Source organism: Phalacrocorax aristotelis, unplaced genomic scaffold (assembly GCF_949628215.1).
Source record: "Phalacrocorax aristotelis unplaced genomic scaffold, bGulAri2.1 scaffold_33, whole genome shotgun sequence".
NCBI lineage: Eukaryota > Metazoa > Chordata > Aves > Suliformes > Phalacrocoracidae > Phalacrocorax > Phalacrocorax aristotelis.
Window position 1 is genome coordinate 1,452,247 of NW_027441368.1, and position 7,409 is coordinate 1,459,655.

The 7,409-nt window shown below is 47.5% G+C and overlaps 1 long non-coding RNA gene across 1 annotated transcript; it reads right to left on the bottom strand.

The window, feature by feature from the left end:
- Positions 1-4,611: 4,611 nt before the first annotated feature.
- Positions 4,612-6,295, bottom strand: LOC142051461 (uncharacterized). The gene is made up of 3 exons (XR_012658496.1): positions 6,190-6,295; positions 5,781-5,840; positions 4,612-4,786 (listed from the first exon to the last, which is right to left on the bottom strand). It is a non-coding gene; the product is annotated as an uncharacterized LOC142051461 (long non-coding RNA).
- Between the last annotated feature and the right edge of the window lie 1,114 nt (positions 6,296-7,409).

Consider the following 7,409-nt stretch of genomic DNA (forward strand, 5'->3'; position numbering starts at 1 on the left):
TGGTCTCTATATTCATAAGACAATCAGCCCCAGATGGGGGCGGGGGGAGAGAAAACAACCTTCAGAAACTAGAACAACCTGAATCCAGAGATCTGGGTTAAATGCTTGAAGTAGCTTGGCATGAAGGAGACCAGGGGAATCAACCCTAGCTGAACACCTGGTTACACTGAAGCTACGGAATGAAGAAATAGAATTTTTGGTAGATACGGGAGCCACTTATTTGGTATTGAATACACGTGAAGAGAAATTTGATCATAAATCAGTAGATGTTGCTAGCGCAACAGGGCAAAGAAAAATTAGCCCCTCTCAGAGCCATTAAAGTTTAAACTGGAGAAGCAATGGGCAACTCACCAGTTTCTGCATATGCCTGAATGTCCACTGCCTCTGTTATGACGAGATCTATTAGGTCAATTAGATGCTCAAGTAACTTTTAAAGATGGAGAGATTAAATCACTAATACCAGAATCAAAAGCCACAGAGGCGAGAGCGTTTATGTTACAGGATTCCTCCAGGGAGGAACGGGTTCCCGAGGAAGTGGAAAACGTAGTAATTCCTTTGGTTTGAGCGAGCGGAGCTCCGGAGCGATCTAAGTGGGCAGAGCCGGTAAAAGTAACCTTAAAGCTTGGAGCCAAGCCCGTAAGACAAAAACAATACCCTATTAAGCGAGAGGCTCGAAAAGGATTACAGAAGTTAATTATAAAATTTTTCAGAATATGAGCTTTTAGTGGAATGTGAATCAGAATATAGTACTCCTGTGTCGCCAGTAAAGAAATCTAGAGGCAAAGAGTATTAGCTAGTTCACGATTTAAGGGCTATAAATCAGGTGGTCCAAGATATACATCCGGTAGTAGCTAATCCATACACTTTACTGACCTCTTTTAAAGGAGGAGCATAAATGGTTTACTGTACTAGATTTGAAGGACGCCTTCTTTTGCATACCTCCAGGCATAAAAAGTCAAAGCCTATTTGCTTTGGAATGGGAAAGCCCCACCACAGAATGAAAGACACAGCTACCATGGACCGTACTTCCACAAGGATTTAAAAATAGTCCTACGATACTTGAGACTCAGCTGGCAAAAAAAAAATTAGAGATATAGAAAAAACAGAACCCAGGGAGAGGCATCTTGTTACAGAATGCGGATGACATTCTGATAGCGGCACAAAGTAAAGAAAAATGTTTTGAAATTTTTAAATTTTCTGGGCCAAGGAAGATGCGGAGTTTCCAGAAACAAAACCCAAATAGGAAAAGAAGCAGCCATTTATTTAGGATTTGAAATATCTCAAAGACAAAGACAATTAGAAAGTGAAAAGAAAGAAACTATTTGTCAAATTCCCGAACCTAGCAGCCCGAAGGAACTGAGAGCTTTTCTGAAAACAATGAAATAGCATCAGCTCTGGATTCTGAACTATAGACTGTATGTAAAACCATTATTTGAGGCATTGAAAGACTCAAAAGGATAAATATTTAACCTGGACGCCCGGATGCCAAACGGCATTCAAAGAACTGAAAAGAGCCTCGATGATGGCCCCTGCATTAGGCCTACCTGATTTCGCTAAACCTTTTGAGTTGTTTGTCCACGAAAGACAACATTTAGCCCTTGGAGTGCTGACACAGCGACTGGGAACCTGGAAGAGACCTGTGGGCTACTTCTCCAAACAACTCGACCACGCGAGTAAAAGATGGCCTAGGTGTTTACGGGCAGCAGCAACAACAGCGCTGCCGATCCGGGAAGCCCCAAAGTTAACAATGGGACAGAAGATGACAGTATATGTCCCGCACATAGCGGTGACTGTTTTAGAACAAAAGGGGGGTCGTTGGCTATCCCTTAGCAGAATGTTGAAATATCAAGTTGTTCTGTTAGAACAAGACGATGTGGAATCGAAGACTACTGCTATACTGAATCCTGCTATGTTTTTAACAACAGAAAACCTTACGGACAATTTAGAACACGATCGCTTGCTAACTATTGAACAAGTCTATTCCAGCAGACCAGACCTGAGACACAAACCTCTGGGAAAATCCTGATCTGGAGTTGTTTACAGATGGAAGAAGCTCTGGGCGAGAAGAGAAGCGAATGGCCGGATATGCTGTCGTTATCGCCGCCGAGGGAACGGAGTCAGGGGTGCTGCCTGCAAACACCTCAGCACAGAAAGCAGCATTGGTAGCATTGAAGCGAGCTCTGCGAATGGCAGAAGGACAAAGGATAAATATCTAGACTGATTCCAAACGTGCATTTGGTGTGATCCACGATCATGGAGCTATTGGGAAGGAGAAAGGACTGCCATCAGCCCAAGAATCATCAATACAGCATAAAGAAGAAATTCTCCAACTTCCGGAAGACGTGCAGAAACCAAAAGAAGTGGCGGTAAAGCGTTGCAAAGCTCATCAATTTGGCCAGACGGCTGTAAACATAAGCAAACGACTGACCGATAAAGCTGCAAAGAGGACTGCAGAGCAAGGTATCCTTGCACTAGTACCAGTAAAACAGATCAGAATTCCAAAGTTGAAACCGAGATATAATAAATTGGATGAGCAATTAGCAGAACAATTGGAAGCATCACAAAACACAGAGAGATGGTAGGTAACACCAGAAAAACAAGTAATAACAACAACCACCCCACAAGTTATGACAGAACTTGCAAAAGAAAACCATGAGCAAACACATTAGGCTGTAGGCGCTACGGTTTTGAGTTTAAAAACATCTGTAGCGTGTGTAGGCACGACAAGAATAGTTAAACCCATAGTAGCTAAGTGTCCAATCTGTCCTAGAAATAATCCCCTGAACCAAAGGAAACAACCTTTAGGAGTAACAAAACAAAAAATTCTCCCGGAAATTATTAGCAAATTAAGTTCTCTGAGTTACCCAGACAAAATAGATAGAGCAGTATTTGTCAGTGCTGATTGACAAATTTTCTAGATGGCCAGAAGCTTTCTCGTGCTGCACCGACAAAGCTAGAGTAGTAGTTAAGACGTTGCTGAAGGAAATAATACCAAGATTTAGAGTGCCAACGGGAATGTCCTCTGATAGAGCACCACATTTTTTTGCAGAGGTACTTCAACAAATTAATAAAATTTTGGGTAGAAAATGGGACCTGCATACACCCTGGAGACCACAATCAAGTGAAAAATTTCAGAACATGAAGCAAACACTAAACTGACATAGTGGAATGTTATTGATCTAGGATGGAAGTATTGAGAAAATTATTATTTCAGAACTTCCAAACAGGGGAAATGTAACCAAAGTGATGAAATCAACCAGAGACGGTGTTCCATTACGGGAACATGGAGCGTACCAATCAGCGCACCTGTCGATCTGCATTTTAGTCCCTAGGCGATCGTTAATGTCAGCAGAACAACAGACAACGTGCTTCTGTCAGAAAAGGATGACAAAACGCGGTTTCGCTTAGCGGACTGAGAAAACTAGCCAAGACTGCCAAGATTAAGAGCCAAGAAGGTAAAAGGTAATTCCGGCAGGGGGAGATCGCGACCACCGACTCACAGACCACCACCGACCCAAGTAACAGAAGAGAACAACGGAAGAGGACAACCGAGCCTGCGCAGCAATTTACATACGGAACGAGCAAGTTTGTACCAATCAGCAGACAGGACAATAATGAATATGTATGAATACGTAAAACATTGATCTACAAATTGTACGGGAAAGGTGCGTGAGGTACGCACACCAGGAGGAGCGATCCCCCGTGCATCCGGCGCCGCGAATAAAGAATGACTGCTCTTTAATACTAAATTGGTGTTGAGGAGTCGTTTCCGATTTTAACGCGTTTTTCGGTAACACAGGGAGTCAGATCAAGAGAGCCAGAGAACAACAAAACACCGACAGGCTACAGGACAGAGCAGGAGGAATAAAAAAAAAAAAAACGGAGCCAGAGCCAGGCAGAGAGAGGCGGAGAAAGAAAAAGGAGCCACAGGCTACAGGACAGAGAGAGGGAGGACTGAAAAGACGGGGAGGCAGGGAGACACTCAGAGCGAGATGGAGAAAGAAGGTGCGGGGGGGGGGGCGCAAAAAAAAAAAGTAAATTTTGCAGCAGGTAAGGAAAGAGAGGGGGCCGGGGGAGAGACAGGGAGGGCCCAGGACGCACAAGAGAGGCAACGGGGCCCCACTGGCCCAGGACTCACCGCGACTCTCGCTCTCAGCGCTGCTGGCACAATTTAGCCGTTCACATGCTTCTTTCCCCTCCTCTCCTCCCTGCCTCTTCTGCAGCTCCAGACTCTAGGCCGTCCTCCACCTGAAGAGAATACGTGGGTGTCTTACAGCTCTTACCAGATGAGGCTTCCTAGGCACGTAGCCTAGCTCGCCCGTGCTGGAGCTGGGGGCAGGCGCACGGGGCAAGGGGGGCCAGGGGAGGCTGAGGGGGAGCTCTGGTGAGCTGGGGAGTCGGCCATCTTCTGCACCCAGAAGCTGCAGGGGGAAAAGGTCATCATCCTCCTCCTCCTTTCCCTCTTCCCTTCTATCAGCTCCCGGGTAACTCCTAGGGCTGCCCTCACCCGCTCGCCTTTAGCATACCAGAAGCCTGCCTCGGCGGGTCATTTGAAGCTTCCCATCCCACCAGCCCCAGTAGTACAGGCACACAAGGAGATACCCCTGCACCCACCAAAGGGGCTCGCTCACCTCGCCGGCAGCCCTAGGCCTCACCCGACACAGGGAATCGTGTCCGACACACCACCACGCTGCAGCAAGAGCAGAGGAGGCCTTTCCTTACCAGGAAGCAGCAACGAGCACGGCGGCATCACCTCGCAGGCACTGCAGCATCGCAGGGCTGTTACCTGCGGAGAGAGCAATGGGGATCACAGGGACGCCACCGCGCGTGCACGGCTCCCGGGCTCAGTACCCAATTCTGGTCGCTGGGCAGCAGCATTATCTGAATTACTCTTCTCGATTAATACCATCCAGAAACCGTAACTTGGCTGCATCCACAGAGCTTCTATTCCTCTGCACCTTTCCCCCTCGCAGCCCCAGCAGCGCCATTCATTGCCTCTGCACCAAACAGCAAAGTGTCTCGAGGGAGGAGAAGCAGCACAGCAAACCTGGGGAACAAGGTTGGGTTCCCACCCCCGCAGAATAAGCCCCAGGAACTGCTTGTAGGCATGTGGCATCAGGGTTGTGATCGGGTTTTGGTTTGGTTTTCTTTTTTTTTCCCCCGCCTTCTTTACATAATGTAATAATTGGGGTTGCTTTTCCAAACTACTGAGTTCTGTGGGGATTTTTTGTGCTTTTGCCCTACAAAAAATGGTCATTTTCACTTTCGGTTTTGTGCATGAGAATGGTTGGTGGGTGCTTTTAGGTTGTTGTTCCTTCCCCCCACCCCCTTTTTTTTTTTCCTTTCCAGCCGCACAAATCCAGCTGGAGTTGGCTTTCCCAGAAGCCCCAAGTTGTTTTCTTTCCACCAGAATTCTTCCTGTATTTTCACCCCTCATTGCAGGCCCAGAGTCAAGGGGTTTGAGGTATTTTTGTGCCCAGGCAGCAGCTCCCAGGCTGCATAAGCAGCCCCACAGGGGGAAGTCCCCGTTTGAGGGAATCGGCCCCAAATTGGGATGGGAAAGTGAAGAGAAGGAGAAAAAACCCTGAATAACCTGAAAAAGAACACCTACTCCAGCCCACCAAGCACCGGTCACCTTGCCTGACTCACCTCCAGGGCCCAGATCACGCTCGGCTCATCGCTTAGCACCCTCGGATCACAAAAAAAAAAAAAGAGTAAAACCCATAATGGAGCCCTATAGCCATCAGTCACATCTTCCCTCCAGTACTACACAGACTCACCTTCTTACAGCGCTCCCCTGGGCTCTCCTCCGTTGCCCTGCACGACTCATCCATCTGCACCTGGAAAAACAGTGTTACTGAACAAGTCACCTGGAGGCACAGCAACAGCTTAACCATTCCACAGCTCCTGCGCCCACGTAGGAATACCATCTAGAGCCCAACTACAGCCTGCCGTTAAAGGAAATGCATTAAATCAAACGTTAAGCCCTCGCACATACAAGCCGGAACAGCAAAAACACGGCACGCTCGCGCACCCAGGGCGCAGCCCGACGGAGGTCCACGCGCACCTCGCCGGTTTGATGCGGAGCCACCCAGCATCCCTGCGAGCACAGCTGCAGGCGCAACAGCAGTTTCACCTACACCCATCTCGGCACGCAGCGCTTCTGAAGCTTTAAGCTGAAAGCCCTACCTTGACGCTTGGCCACACTAGAAGCGAGCCGTAGCTAGGACTCCACAGAAACACAGCAACACAAATTGCACACCCACAGCGGCGACAGCCTTGCAACTACTTAGACCAGGAACAACAGAGGAAAGTAAAACGGCTTCATCACCCGCACAGGAAAAGCGGCAGACGGAGGCAAAGGGTCAGCATTCATAGACCTTACAGAACACAGGCGTTCTCTCTCCTTCCATTCCTAAACCCATCTCTTAGGTCTAAATATCGCAGCCCTGCTGTGGCAATAGCGAGAGCGGGGAACGAGAGCCCTGCCGCCGGCCATTTGTGCGGCAGGACACAAAAACAGAGGGACATGTTTTGCCACACACAACCCTGAATCTCCTGAAAAGTTATGTTTACCAAAAATAGGCATTTGGAACATATTGCCAAAAACAAAACATTCGGCAATAAAACTTTTATGTGTTTGACACCCGCACATTTTTTGGGAACTTGCTATTTGCTTCCTGGTTTTGCTGGTCTTCCCTCAGAAGTTCTACCTGCAGCCAAGTTATTCCCACCCGCCCGACCGGTTCAAGCATTCACCTTCCTGGTATTACCAGCACATTGAGACACAGGCGAGGAACTTAACTGCTCTTCTAAAACTATCCAAATGACAATTACAGCCCTGAAAGAGGAGTGGAAGAGAAGAACAGGAGAGATCAGGCAGCAAAAATGCTCTGCAGGCTGCTGCCAGCCAACACTGCACTCTTTTGTTAAAGCCACCCCGCCCCCCCAAATGCAAACAAAAAAAACCCCCATGACTTCATGAAGTGCGTGGGTTTTTTTTCTTTTCAGTAGTCCTTTTGGAGCTCATCCCTGTCTCAGCATCTTGTCTTGTCAGAGCATGAAGTGCAGATGATCTGTATCCCGATGACATTTGCATGGGATGAATACATTTTCAGAAATAGACCCGATCCGTGAGACTCCTGTCACCTTTGTGGTTTTAATAATCGTAACTCAATTTTATCGACTGACACACTTGTGAGAAAACTAATTAACTTGAAACGTAGCCTCTCCTCGGGGAAAAAATGTGTTAGACACCAAATGAAACCGATTCAGAGCTCCAAACCACGATGGAGCCGATAGAGCTGTTGTGACTTAGTTTGTATGTTTAATTAATTGGTTAATAACTCTTCTAAGCAGCGCAGAATGAAGAGCTGGACCCAAAGAGGGTGCGCTGCACTGGATCCAAA